Consider the following 14,783-nt stretch of genomic DNA (forward strand, 5'->3'; position numbering starts at 1 on the left):
TCTAATGGACGTTATGAGGTTTATGTGAACTCAACAACATTTATTTATTTTTTTTTTTCCGGAGAACACTGCTTCTTATCTGTCATCAGCCAACCAGGTCCCGGGCTGTGTTTTCCCACTGATGTGTTCTTGGTTTCATGGGCAACACTTGCACCTGTTGATGATTTCCAAAATGGACAGGGAATTGAGTCCAGACATTTAAATCCTCCCGGTCGTCTGCCGCTTTGAAGATCTCTGAAACAGTTTGGACCAGTAGTTGCACTCGTGGGACTGCAGTTAGTTATGTCAGGTATCTGCTCGTGTTTATTTTTTCCTAAATTCTCCTCAGTTTATGATTAATACATTTTTTAAAGCAAATTATTGGTAAAAATAGTGTATTTTTAACTTGCATTGTTGAGTTTATTTAAATGTATTTATAGGTAACCAAACATTGAGCTACATTGACATTTTACCAATTTTTAAATGAATTGCTGTAATTGGCTAAGAACTAATTTGAAAACGCTTTTTGCAAGCAAACCAAATATTTATACACATCCTCTTATTTTAAAAGAGCAAAGACAATAAAAGAAGAATAAATACAAGAATTTTCTTTCATCCTCATGATATTTAGTGCACACGTGGCCAGTAGAAATGTTCCTTTCTTAGACATTCACTTAAAATTTTAATTCCTTTATCAAGGTGGCTGCAAACTGTTGCACTAATTTAATTTTCATCATTTTGCTATAACATTAAATACATTCCTTGACCCATTTTGGCATGTCTGATTATAAAAGACTTTTTTTTTTTTTTACCAGCATTATTATTATTCTGTTAGGTTTAAGGTAAAGTTTGCATCTTAGAAAAATATCTAATACTTTTTTGTTTCCTGATCCTTTTTGAGAGGGTGAGACAGTTCACTTGAACCTTCACCTGCACTACAGGGAGTAAGATGAACTCTCCTGGTCTCCATCTGATCAACACTCCACCTTTGGAAGGCTCTTCTGGCCCTGTCGAGCATTTGGCCCCATCCATCGTGACTGAAGATCAGCCAGATAACATTATCTCCTGACCAATCAGATACTTGGATCCATACCTCATCCCACAGGTAGGCTTTCCAACAGGCGAGACGGTAGAGAGAACGTTGCTTTTATTATGAGCCAACCAATGGGAGCGAGACGATGTGATCCGGGGCCAAACTGTGTTTTGTGGTGCTTGTTGAGGTAATGTTAAGTGGAGATAGGGTGTCGGTGTTCGGCGAGCAAACGGCCGCAGGGTTTAGTTTCAAGTGCCATGGGCGCGGATTCTGTTTGGTGTAAGATGTTTGATATTCTGTGTCTACTTATTATCATTTATTCACTTCGTAGATGTTGCAGAAGCTGGCAAAGTTAGTGGTGAAGGGACAACAGTGTCTTGGTTGGGTGTTTTTCATTTTAAACATCAATTTGTCCTAAACGTTCTTGCATTCTTTATGCGGTCCGGCCTGCTGCACCCTCTCCATCTGGCACCTGAGCAGTATATAACACATCATAAAAGGTATTTGCTAATATTATTTGACCCAGGTCAGTCTTGCGAAACACTGACTCTTGCAGTTTGCTGTTAAATATTGGACTCTACTCTTTGGAACTGTGGTGAGAGCCCGACAGTCCTTGCTCCCTCCTCTTCACCCCCTCTGCCACCTTTTCCTTCCTCCTCCTCCTCCTCCTCCTCCTCCCCCTCGGTGTCCAGTAGGGACTAAACAGACAGCCTGTGTTTGTTTCCCCTCTGGTCTTTCCTGATTGCACGACCAGGCAAATTCCGGTCGGCTTTAATCTAGCTGTTAGACAGCCACCGAATTAACAAGAAAACCAATTTGACACACATGCTTCCACTTTTCTGTTTGTTGCCCCCCCTCCCCTCCCCTCCCCCCCCCCTCCCCCCGAAGTCTGCTGAACTCGTACAATTTCGCCTTCATTAAGCTGCATTTCAAGCTGCGGGGCCACAGGTAATGCGAAGCATTTCCCCCTTCAAATTGCAGGCTAGAGCCTTGGTTTCTAGGAAGTGGAAGAGCCTCAATTGCAGCCATTTCCTCACCAGTGTACCGAGAGGTCCTATTACAGCGTTTAGGTCAGGGCAATTGGTGTCATTACAGGCAGCCAACTTCCCTCCACCAAAGTAATGAATTAGCCTGAGCTATTTGGGCTGTATGATTGCAGTTGCCAGGAGAGATGAGTATGAAGTGGGGGGGGATAATTATGGTATGTATCCCCGAGCGGATGTGTGCCAGTGTGGGCCAGCCACGGGGGCGGCTTCCATACTTGTGTAATGGCTTAATGTAGCTGCTGACAGGCAGCCGGGCAACGTGGAAAGGTGCTACTGTGCTCTGCTTGTGGACTGTGACTGACATGCCAAACCATGCCAACCTGTTTTAACTCCGCGGCTCATTTACTTCAAATGACTCGGTCCAATGTCCAAGAGTCATTTCTGCTCCCAAAATGTCCGCGAGGGATGAATAAAGTTGATCGAACGTAATTGTTTACAGAAGCTTTTAAACAAATTTGTGTGCTAGTAGACGGTAACTTTATATTATCAGCTAACTATAAATTGTGCTCAAACTTCATTAAGGGCTCTAGGTTTTTACGAGCTGTTGAGACGGGCAAGGAAACCATTAACTCTTGGAACCCCTGATAAATTACCCCAACAATAAAACAATAGAGAACTTTGATTGCACGGGCCATTCATGAAAAGCCGTGAAAACAATAACCAGGAGGTGCCGATGTCTCCTGAGCAAGCCGTGCAATAAAAGTATCCATGAGAAGTATGTGGTTTATATGCGGTGAGGCTTCACACGATGCCTTTTAAAAAAAAAAATGAAACAAATCCAACCTGAATAAACAGCCACTCACTAATTTGTTAAAGAAAACGAGGAGGCCAAAAGCCTGGGGTTTGCAGCTGAGAGCGGAATTCGCGCGTGCCATGCTCGGTGGTGGTAGCAGGGTGGTGCTGAGGGGAGGGTGGGCCGGGTGGGGGCTTGTATTCTCAATAGGAAGTCGAGCGCTGAAATAGGAACTCTGCCAAAACAAAAAAGGCTTCACCAAACAAAGAGGCTGCTAGGAAATAATGCTGGTCGAGGCTTGTTGGGCCATCTACGGGCTTCTTTCCAAGCCGCTGTAACCAGCTATAAGTCTTTTTACGGGGACACCCCTGAACAGGGGGCCCCAGCAAGGACAGGAACCTTTACATTTCTGCCTGAATGGGACCTCTGCCAAAGTGCACTTTCCAGTCATTCAATTTAACTACTCGGTCTGTTTGATAGGCCAGTAATGAAGCACAAGACCTGATGTAAGATTCCCTGATATTTTTTTTTTTTTTTTTAATTTTTTCTTCTCTCTGGTTTGAAGCAGAACAGGATGAAACCTCATAAACTATGATTCTATGTCCACACACACACACGTACATTTAATTCCTGGCTCTCAACCATTCCCTCTGCTTTTCCTCTGCATCCTGCAGATCATATCTCATGTCAGTAAGCGCAGCCTGATTATTTCTCCAAGCAAACACCATGTGTCTGCTTCATCCATATGTCTGTCACCGAGTCTCTTACTGCAGCTGCTTTTTACTTCACTTTTTATGAATATTTCCTGCTTTTGGCAAAACATGTATCATGTTGCATGATAACAATTCCATACATTGTGTTTTAAACATGATTCTTTTTGTGTGTTTTTTTTTTTAAAGACGTCATTTCGTTTTAATCACGACCTCTGTTATCTACACTGTATCGATCATTCAACAATTTCACTTCCTTGGTTGGATAGTGAACTTGCACAGAATTCCAACTTTATCCAGAAAACTCTTTGAAACGCAACCAGCCTCCTCCTATCACAAACCCAACGTGGCTTTGATCAACAGATGAAAGAAATTTTGGTTGACTCGAAAAAGCAGCTTCATGCTGTTGTATAGTTACTGTAGAACGGACCATTTGCAAAGCATCTTGCCAGCGATCAGTAACCGAGCCAAACTTTGATCCTGCCTCCGCCGGTCTTATCTTGCCAAATGGCACCAAAAGCAGAGCAATCTGCACACCGCCACCTGGTGGTGCGTGACTGATTTGAAGCTCTGGGCAGAACTTGAATCAAATGACTGACATCAGTGGGGTTTTGGTCCACAGAGCTTCTTGTCTTGCGTCTGCTCTCATTATGCATTAGTATTTACCTGCAACTAGTTGGTGTTAACGTTGACAAACTGATGGGCCGGTGCCAGTACACACAGAGCAGTGGCTGAGTGGTCAAAGTGGCCACGCTGACCCCTGCCCACTAAAACATAAACAGCACCACGTGGATTTAATGTTATGGCTTTACTTTTGAATCGGCGCTGTGTGATTGTAACGAGTGACACTGGAAAAATGCATGATCCCACCAATGCTGGCATCTGCAGAATATCTTTTAGCTAGATTCTCTCTCTGCCTTGTGGAAATGTTCACTTTGTTTTCTGCATGTCCCCAGTTTTTGACACTGGCTTTCTGTTAAAAATACGCAGTCACAAGCTCTACCAGAGATAAGCCTGATGTCATTATCACGGTCTATTTTCTTCAATTTTAGGACGTCCTTGAGCCGCAGACCGCATGAAAATTGTCTTACGGGCAGCAGTACTCTGGATGAATTACCATATGCTATAACGTTACCGGCCTTTTGTTGCAGTGAACTTGGGGTGTTTTTAATTCACAGACACGATTTATTTGCCATTATTTGTATTTTTTGATGCAGTGAATATAGTGATACTGTCCAAACAGTGCGTACATACTGATATATCTGATTACATGCATAAGAAATAAAAATAAAAAAAAAAGCCATTTGAACCGGAGCTGGTTCACAGGGTACGTCCAAATAATTCTTGCCTTTTGTTTTGATCTATGTGCAGCACCAGATGGAGTCAGTTTTTTTTTCTCCCCCCACATTGGCATATACAACAAGAACCAGTAACTTCAGCCAGTCTGAACATCCAATCTTTGTGCTCTCCTGTGGTTGACAGCGTATTTGGAACAAATGAAGTTATCCTGATGTAATAAAACCCACCCATCCGGTGCACCAACTGCATTAAAACGAACCAAATTGTTTGATTCGAGTCTGACTTTGTCGTGTTGGAACGTGGCCTGTAATGAACGGAGAAAGTCTTTCTTCTTAGAGTGCGTGAGAGGGTTCCACTTCTTACCTTTGGAAGGGAATGAGGGTAGTATGACAGCCTGATGGATGGTGTCTTTTGTCTGTGCTGCTTGTGGAATAAGATGATTTCATGTGGTTGCAAAACTGCCCTGTTCTCGTAGCTCTGGGTGCACGGCAGCAATTAGTGTAGTCACCCATTACATACAATGTATGATAGAGCCTGTGTGTGTGTGTGTGTGTGTGTGTGTGTGTGTGTGTGTGTGTGTGTGAGAGAACTTCAAACCCCACAGGACATAATTTAAAACCACATTTGTAGTTTCATACGACAACTTTGGCAAATGTGTACGGTGACAAGTGAAATATGCATTTAGACTTTGCCAGTAAACAATTCGGCGCCGCTCAGCGCAGGAAACGAAAACAATACGGCATCAATTATTAGATTTTATTTTGCTGAATGAAATTAAGAACTCCCATAATCAATCAAGCAAAAAAGATGACGGCTCCAGTTCAACGCTTTCAAATCGACCGTGGGAAGAAGGAAAAAACGTTACATCATGTGATCAACATGAGGCACAAACACGGCCGCACAACAAAACACTCATTCACCAACCGGACTTATGCAGCTTCAGAGATTCTGACATTCAGAAAGGTTTTTTTTTATTTTTTTTTACATTTGGGTTTTGCCCAGAATCAATGCGCACGTCAGCCCACAATTATGCACATTTAAGTGCTGACATGTTTATGCAAAACTGTTATTGAGTTTTCTTCAATTCTACGGTTGTGTAATGTTCTATAATGTACCGTGAGCCACCAGCCGCCACCACCACAAGAAGATGTGCTTCCTGACCACTCCTGGCGTTGGAAAGTGGACTCGCTCTGCACAGGTTACACTGTGTTTGGACATAGAGACACTCCATCTACGGACATTTTTCTGTTGCTCGTAGTCCACAGTCTCTAGACTGTGCTACATAGATAGGATCTTTATTGTCCCTGTACATGTACAATAAATTCTGTTGGAGCACCTCCCGATGACACACATAGTATAAGTATTTATAAAATATTATACAATGCTATTGTTTCCTTTCCCACTTAAAATGTGGATCATTTGAGACCAAAGGTGACAAAAGGGTCTCTGTTGTTTAATGTATTTAGTTATAAATACATATATAAATGCTGAATCTCCCGCCAGCCATCACATTGATTTCTGTGTCCCTGAGCTTTCAATAACCATAAACTATAATTGAAAAAAAACTCATTTAACAAACATTAACTATAAAGATGGAAGATCAAAAATTCGTATCCGATTTATCTTGAAAATGAATACAAATTGATGGGTGGATAGAAAGAAAAGCTAATAAATAAAATTGACTATAGTCCAATTTATCTTTTTCTTCTTCCGGCTTTTCTTTCCGGGCTCTTGAACCATTGCACCTATCGTTTCGTTATTTGACACTGCAGGAGACGCCAGGCATTCAGAGCATTCTTTGTCCTTGGAGAAAGGAGGAGGGAGACGGGGGGCTGAGGCAGTGAGGAGGCTGTGGTGCAGGAGGGGGAGACAATGCGAGAGGTTCCACTCCGTTCAGCTTCAATAGGAGCCCCCCCCCCCAAGCACTTCTACACACTTCTCTGCCACCTCCCGACTCACGAAAGGGGCGGAGTTGAGGGCAGCGAGGCACAGTTTGGTGGGGATGAGGGGGATGCACTTCATCTCCACCATCACCACCATCCACACCATCCACACCCTTTCAGTGTCTTGTAGGATGCCAGTTTGTCCTGAGCCCCCCTTTTTTTCCACAGAGAGAGAAGAAGAAAAACACTCCCACCCCCCTTCTCAATGCTTCAGTGACTGAATTTGACTTTGGCATCAGAAGCCATATGGTTGGTCTTGCTGTGATTTGATATTATCCTCAGCTCCCCTGCTCCTGTCCTTCACGTTTGGCTTTTTGGGGGCTAAAGCTTGTACGGGGATTAAATTTGTTCATCTCCTTCTTGTTTTAAAGGATAAATTCAGATCATTATATCTCTGATACTGATGCAATTGCGGATGCAATTATATTTTTATTGGGGAATGTATTTACAACTCCATTATGTTGGCTGTCAGTAAATAATATGTGGATATTAGTGTAAAAGATAAGTCATCCTAGAGGGTTTATATTGGACATACAGCATCAATCCCAGCTATATCTCCAAGTGTCTTTGGGCAAGACACTGAAGCGCTAACAGCCCTTTCCCATCACCAGCAGTGCAGTGCTGGTCTTAGCCCGGTAGAAATTGGGGAGGGTTGCGTCAGGAAGGGCCTCCAGCGTTAAAAAAAAAAAATGTGCCAAATCAATATGCGGACAGTGACCCTGAACTTGACGGATAAGCGCCGAAAGGGCAAAAAATTACATAAAAATCAAATGACCTGCCAAAATATTTGGCACAAATTCAAAAGAGTTTTTCATTTATTGATGCAGGACATCTTATGGGGACATTCCAGAGACTTGTACCTTTTTAAAGACTGGTCCACAAATCAACAGCACTGCACTACTACAAAGGAAAGTCCCAGTAATGACACGGGGCCATCTTGGCTTTCGCACAGGTCTCAGTACTGAGGTAATGCAATTTGTCTTATATATTAAACTGGCAGACTTGGAGGTGGATGCCCACCCTTATTACAGCTAAAGCAGAGCAGAGCAGCCAAAGGAAAGGAAAATGAAGAGGAGAGCTACATTTAACACTCCAACATGATGAAAAACCCAAGTAGAATACAAAAATAATCCGGCATAAAATAATTCCATTCCAAATGGTCTTTTAAAGACCATGTTCCACACTGCAATCATGAACGTAAGCGATGTCAGCCGACCTCAGCCTCAACTGGGACGTCCAGCGTTACTTTGTGGCATAAAAAATTACAGCCATGGCCGGAAACGCAGAGCTACTTTTTTTTTTATTTGACCCGAATATTAACATTCTTCCGGAGCTGATGGGTGAAGCCTAAACCTGTGTTTAAAAAATATCACTGCTGTGATGGAAAAGCCATATGCAGTATCTGCGTAATGTGCTTTTCAGTAAATCAAGTAAAGAATGCTGATTTAGTGCATTTTACCCATCACATAATGCACTTTTCTCCAGGCAGGGATCATGACAAAATCATGTCGACCTTCAATGTAAGGGGGGTGATTTGATGCTGATGATTTGGATATTTGAAAAGTCTGCCCATAAGCTACTCTCCTGTTGACCTTGGTGATCCCACTCGCTACTATTGTGACTTGGCTGATGTGTATGAAATTCCTCTTTACTTTTCTCTCAAATGGAAACTGCACACTTTCTCCCCCCAAAGACTAAAGGTACCTACTCGTGCCCCTCTAGTGGACTGCATGGTCTTATTTAGCTCTGTAAGAGTAAGTGAGACATGTAGAACATTAAGCAAAGTCCTTCGGGCCAAACAGACCGTCTCTGACCCGTCCCAGCTCTTTGAACTGCCTTCCTAAGGAAAGACTGGGATCAATAAAGACCTCCACCGGCAGACACAAAACAGCTTTTTTCCAGAAGCACTTTCACTCCTGAACAGTTGAGCTACTGATTCAAACCAGATCCCACCGTCCGTTGCATCCCACCTCCATCCCACTGTTATATCATTTATTCGCTCACATACCAGTTGCACTCTCGTGTTTAAATACTCTGCTACACCTAATGTGTGGCTATAGATATGACCTTGAAACAATAGCCAAACAGCTGACACCTGTGTTTTGATGACCTACCCATCCACCGCCAACCCCCTCCCCACAAAGACTCTGTTTCTCTTTATACTTAGTTGAGCTAAGGTCTTTATTTGCACCTGACAAAAAGACTCAGCCTGTGGGTCTCACCTGCTTGTGACCTTATGGGTCAATTAGTCTGGAAAAGTGCTTGTTTTATTTGTCTCATCACTTGCTGCATTTCCCAGTTTGTTGTCATAAACTTAAAAAAAGAAAAAAACAATCCAGTGTTTGCATGTTTTTTATGGGTCCAAAAAGTAGAAAGAAAATAGAAATTGTGGCTTTTGTGGAATCACTTTTTTTTTTTTGGCAGCTGTTGGCTGCTGAACTTCCTCTTTTTTCAGTGACTGATGGATTCATAAAGTCAAGCAGTAAAACCATCTGAAACAGGAAATGTTTTTTTTAATGTTGCATCTTTATTGCATAAAGGAATGTGAGGAGGAAGCAATTGGAGCAAATATTATTTGGCTGCAGAAGTATTCCGCTGCTGTAATGCAGTTTAAAGATCATGGAGATGTGGTCTTTGTTTTACTCATTTCTCAAAAGCTGTAGATTAGATTAGATCATTAAGGTAGATGCCTATTTTTGAAGGACTTTATTATTTTTTTCAGAATAAGCTTCATATGAAGCTGAACTGCCTGTATGAACGCTGGCTAAAGAAGCTTTTACTTCGGTTGTACCATCTCTACTGTATGTGTGTTTGTGTGTAGCAGCCAGAGAGGGAGAAAGATGGAGTCAGTCCCAGAGGCCTGTAGATAATAATAATGTTACAGGAGGAGGATTGTGGTCTGCATTCTGGAACAGTTTATTAGGGGGAAGTCTGCAATTACATATTTTCTGGGTAAACATTAACTACTCTGTATTGCAGACCTTCACAATAACAGCAGCTCGGACTGGTAACATGCTCAGGCCTCTACAGTGTATTCTTGCATGATTCGCTTTAACTAGAACAGTTGCCACAACGGGCTGCTTTATTTTAGCAAGCTGTTCATCGAATTCTGTAAGAGAAAACCCACTCCCTGTCTTTAAAATACTGCAAAAGTACAGTAAGGCAACAAGTTCCGGAAGTATTCACCATGAATTAACATGTAATGGATTTCTAACAGGGATAAAACCCCATCTGCAGTTCTATGGTATAAAGGTTTTAAATACTACAATAACTTTAAGGCTCAGTGACTGTTCCTACGTTGCAGATGCAAACTACAGGCATAACAATAGCAAAAGCAGAGTCCCTCTTTTTTTAAACTGGTAACTAAACATCTATATTACTGTTGATAACTTTAGATTGTGGGTGATATTAAATAAACTATTGAGTGGAAAATTACTTCATTACAAACTAGGTTTTGATTGTGTAGCTCCAGCCATTAGATTTGCTGTTAAGTACAGCGTTGTACTCCCTTAAGTAACTGCTGACCTCTTAAACTACAGTATCTTCACTATAATTAGTTTTGGTCAGAGTTTATCAAGACCAGCTAAACTTTTATGTCCAACCAAAACTAAAAGTAAACTTTGTGTAATGTCTCTTTCAAAACCCTGATTGTGCTCAAGTATTGTAAGTAAGCACAGTTGGTCCAGTTGAACCGGGATGTCAGGCTGGAAAGTGTGGTGTAGAGCATTGGTTTGGGATGCAGAAGTTAGGGGGTTCGAATCCCACCCCACCAGGTGTAGCCCCACCTGGCCACCAAGGGCTGACTGGTGCCAGTCCCTTGCACGGGGGAAAAAAAAAAAAGGGAGGCTTGCGGCAGTAAGGGCATCCGGCGTAAACTCACATACCGAATCACACATTCCGCTGTGGCGACACCTGAAGGGACAAGCCAAGTGCTTTTTGTTCCACCAGATCTATTTTTAGTGCCAGATGTACAAAGCTGAAAGCCAAGTTTTATTTTTCTACAGACTGTAGTCACTTTTGAGGTGCACACAACGTAATAAAAAACACAGCACATGGTTAAATCGGGTTTCAAGTCAATCTAAGACAAAATCTAAAATATCTAACTGCATCTTTCTATCTGTGATTTTCCACTAAACCAGTGTTGGAGTGTGTCCATTTGAGACAGCTGGGTCAACACTGTACAGGGTAAACTGAGTTCCGGTAGAAACACTGTTGTATTGATAACCAAAGTGGTGGTGCCAGTAGATTTGGCACCTACCTTTTAACAGCAGTTGGACTTCTGTCTCTGCACAGACAAATAGGTTACATTTACTTGTTTCCTCACACACTTGCGCGCGTTCCGTGACACAGCCCCGACTCAAGAATCACTGTCGTGATGTTAAAAACCACGTTCAGAGCGGAACCAGAAATGGTGAACGGTTTCTTCTTCACTTGTCGTCAGATGAGGGCTTGGTTGTCAGTCCTCCACGCGTGCTGAGTAGAAGGAGAATTACCAGTTTACCCCGTCTAACATTTTAAGGTGAATGAAGGTAAATGCAGCAACAAACCGAAACACACAGTGTGGACGCACGGTGTTTTGCACAAAAAGAGCCATTGAGAGCCTGCTTGGCTTTATGTAGCTATAGCATAGTTTTCATTGTAATCTAATCTTAAAAATGTTTTGATGAACCAATTTGTGTTTCGAATGTCTTGTTTCACTTGGGGCGTACTTTACAATATTTATCATCATTCATCATCATCGTTATCATCCCAAGAGCAAGTGTTTAAACAGACAAAGATGTTGCAGAAAACGAAGGAGAAGAGGAAGAAATAATAGCTTACAAATGGTGTGTGTGTGTGTGTGTGTGTGTGTGTGTGTGTGTGCGTGTGTGTGCCCATCTGAGGGTAATTAATAGAGCAGTTGTGATGGATCCCTGCCTCTCAGGTGTAATTATTCTAAGAGGCATTGAGTTATTAGGCTCTTGAAATTTCAGCGAGTGTTTATGCCTCCATCTTACCCCGAGGTCCCAACAAAAGGACAAACTCCTTCCGAGATCCTTCCCCCGCTGATGCAGTGCATTAATGTATGTGACCCCTTTACTGCTCAGATACAGAGCATGTGGAGCAAGTACTGAGGTAAATTCGCAACGGGTCAGATTCATAATTTGGTATAAAAAGAGCATCACAGTGAAATAAGAATGGGATTTGGTTTATCGACCTGTGTTCATATAATATGTGTTCAACACCTGAAAATGATGTTGCACAAATATTGCAACTTCTCATTGACACGTTCAGAGAATCCAGAGAACTGTGTGCACACAAAGCAGACCAGAAACCAGTACTGACTGGCAGTGATCTTTGGGACCCGAGACACGTTAACTGCTTTAGAGGAGCAAACTCGGGTCGTCAGAGATCACAGTTTGCAGCTAGATCTGCAAACGCAAAGTTAGATCTTCACCCTTCAACAAAACATCCCCAGAAATGCAGCCACCTTCTCTGATCCTGAACTGATTTTAAAATTGGTTGGAATGGGAAAAACTATCCTATGGTCTGATGAGGACATTGCATCCTCCATGCTAATCAGTTCCCAGTTCCAGGCTTTGAGGGAGCGGTAATGCACAGGGAATGGGTACCTTACACATTTGTGAGGCCCCCGTAATGCTGAACCATAAACGCAGGGTTCGGAGCCTTACATTCTACCATCCCCACTGTCTATTTCCGAGAAAACTGCTTTATTACCACAATTCCAAACCATATTCCCATTACAGCAGCTGTGTAGTTCTTTGCTAAAGTTAAAACAAGTTTCTGTAGAAGTTAAAAACATTTGGTGGGTTGTGAGGACAAAAGTACACCAAAGGAGGCCCTGAGCTGTTGAGCAGCTGAAATCCTTTATGGATAAAGAATAGGGACAAAATTAAAGTGGTCTCCTCAGTTCTTCTAAGAAAATCAAAGTCTAAACCTTTTTGGTTTAGATACAATCTACCAACTATAACGGCGAAGATGCACTGTTGGCTACACAAACACCTCCCTCAGTTACCACGGAGATGCTCTGCGCACATCCTGGGCATCAGGACAAGGTAATAAAGAAAACCCCTGCTTCTTTTAGGGTCTCAGTTACACTCAGTCCAGCCAACATGCTAACCCCCTCCAGCTCCCCCTCAAGCTTTCATTTGACTGATCTTATCTCAGCAGAGAAGGAAATTAGCGTTGATGACTTCCATAACTGAAACTAAGTGCAGAATAACTTCTGTCACAGAACTACAGCAATGACAGCGTTTGAAATTCGAAACCTTAACTATTGCAACATTAGCCAATATGTTTGGGGACCTTTATTTTTATTTTTTCTCTAAATGTAAAGGTCTTTAGAAAAGACTGAGATAGAAGAAAACTTGCTCACACCCGCCTGATGTTTTGTGTCTGATCATTTCTGTAAGTTTCTCAAACTGACACTAATTTTCATTACACACAGATCATTTGGTTTTATTACTGAATGACAGTGACCACTGAAATACAATAAAAGAGAGTTCGCATGACCATTGAATCCGGTCGGATTATGAATGTGATTCAGTGGCGACCGCTGGTTGGACACAGTGGGTCCTGGCCAGTGTCAGTCCGGCCTAGTTAGCGATGAAATCTGAGACCATCGTTAAGTGTGTGCTGTGTAAGGATTCTAGTCTTTAGTCTTAAGACCGAGTCGCTGCCAGTCGCTTTCACAACAATTATTTTGAACATGTCTAATATTTACGACTGATGACGCTGCTTATTCAGTCTGTCAGAGACTGTCAGAGACTAGACATCTGTGATAGGTGGTGGAAACAACTGCCCGGTAACATCTTTGCCGGTCCTTAAGTGTGTTCCCTAGCTTAGTCAAGACCCTACGGTGTAGTTTGGATGCTTGGGTATAAATCAAGCTTCACGGTAGCCCTGTAGTGGGGCATTGCTGCACAGCAAAGTAACCCTGGCATCATCCAGCTGAAAGAAACGTCAGCCGAATGACTTAACCCAGGCTTTCCAGATGCAAACTGCTCTCTCAGATCAGTGCATGATACCTATCTGCAGCACATAACTTTTCCAACAAATGATGTAAAATTGAGACACCGCAGTACAGAGGAACAGCTCCAGCATTTTGATGATTAATTGGAAAACTGCAAGAGCTTGTTTCCTGAGATATGGCTCATTGTGTTTCTGTTGAGAGGTTTTGGATTTGTACACAAGCTAAATTTAGAGGTTTGTTTACAATGTAGCATCAAGTCATTTCTTTTCTGGGTGTGGTCAACGCTATAGGATCGTTCCGATATTGTCAGCTGCCAATCATGTAAATTAGTCATTAAGCTTCAAATGCTTTCGTTTTATTGTAAAAACTTCTTGACAGTCACTGCATTGTCCTGATGTTTGATACAAACCTCACCCATCTGGCATCTGGGGAGTCCAGAACAAGCTGTAAAAAGTTTTTGCAAACGCTTCCCGAAACAGGTCTGTGCAGTGCAACACAAAAGAGCTCACTGACGAGTGACTGGAGGCCACATCACATTTTGTTCTTTGATGCATTTTGGTGTTTTCAACCGCACGATCAGTGGTTAATTGACTGTTCGTTCACTTTAGAACTTTTGTTATACAACTTTAAATGTCCATTAGAATCAGAACACATATTTTAAATACATTTTCATATTAGCGCCATTTCAAATGTGCAGTGTATTTACATCTGGAGCTGCCCACAGTTATGCAGACTTGAATTGCCAGTATGTCTCCCGCTGGTGGATACATGAGAGAACAATGTCTGTTGCTGCCATCATATACATTTTTCCTGTTCCCAAATTTTCCCCAAACTACCATCGTGTTGAACTCAAGCTCCCAGCATCAGCACTTAGCTCTAAAGCAATTTGGAGCAGTGGTCAAACTACAGTACTACAATTTCTACATACAACCCCGAAATTAATTTGCTAAGTCTAGGTTCATTTGGACAGTCTGAAAGAGTCATAGCATTACTTAATTATTTGCAATTTCCTGTGCTCATGGAGCCAACAGGCAGAGTTGACAAGAGTGGGTAGTGCACAATGGTGT

Source organism: Channa argus, chromosome 10, assembly GCF_033026475.1.
Source record: "Channa argus isolate prfri chromosome 10, Channa argus male v1.0, whole genome shotgun sequence".
Lineage (NCBI taxonomy): Eukaryota > Metazoa > Chordata > Actinopteri > Anabantiformes > Channidae > Channa > Channa argus.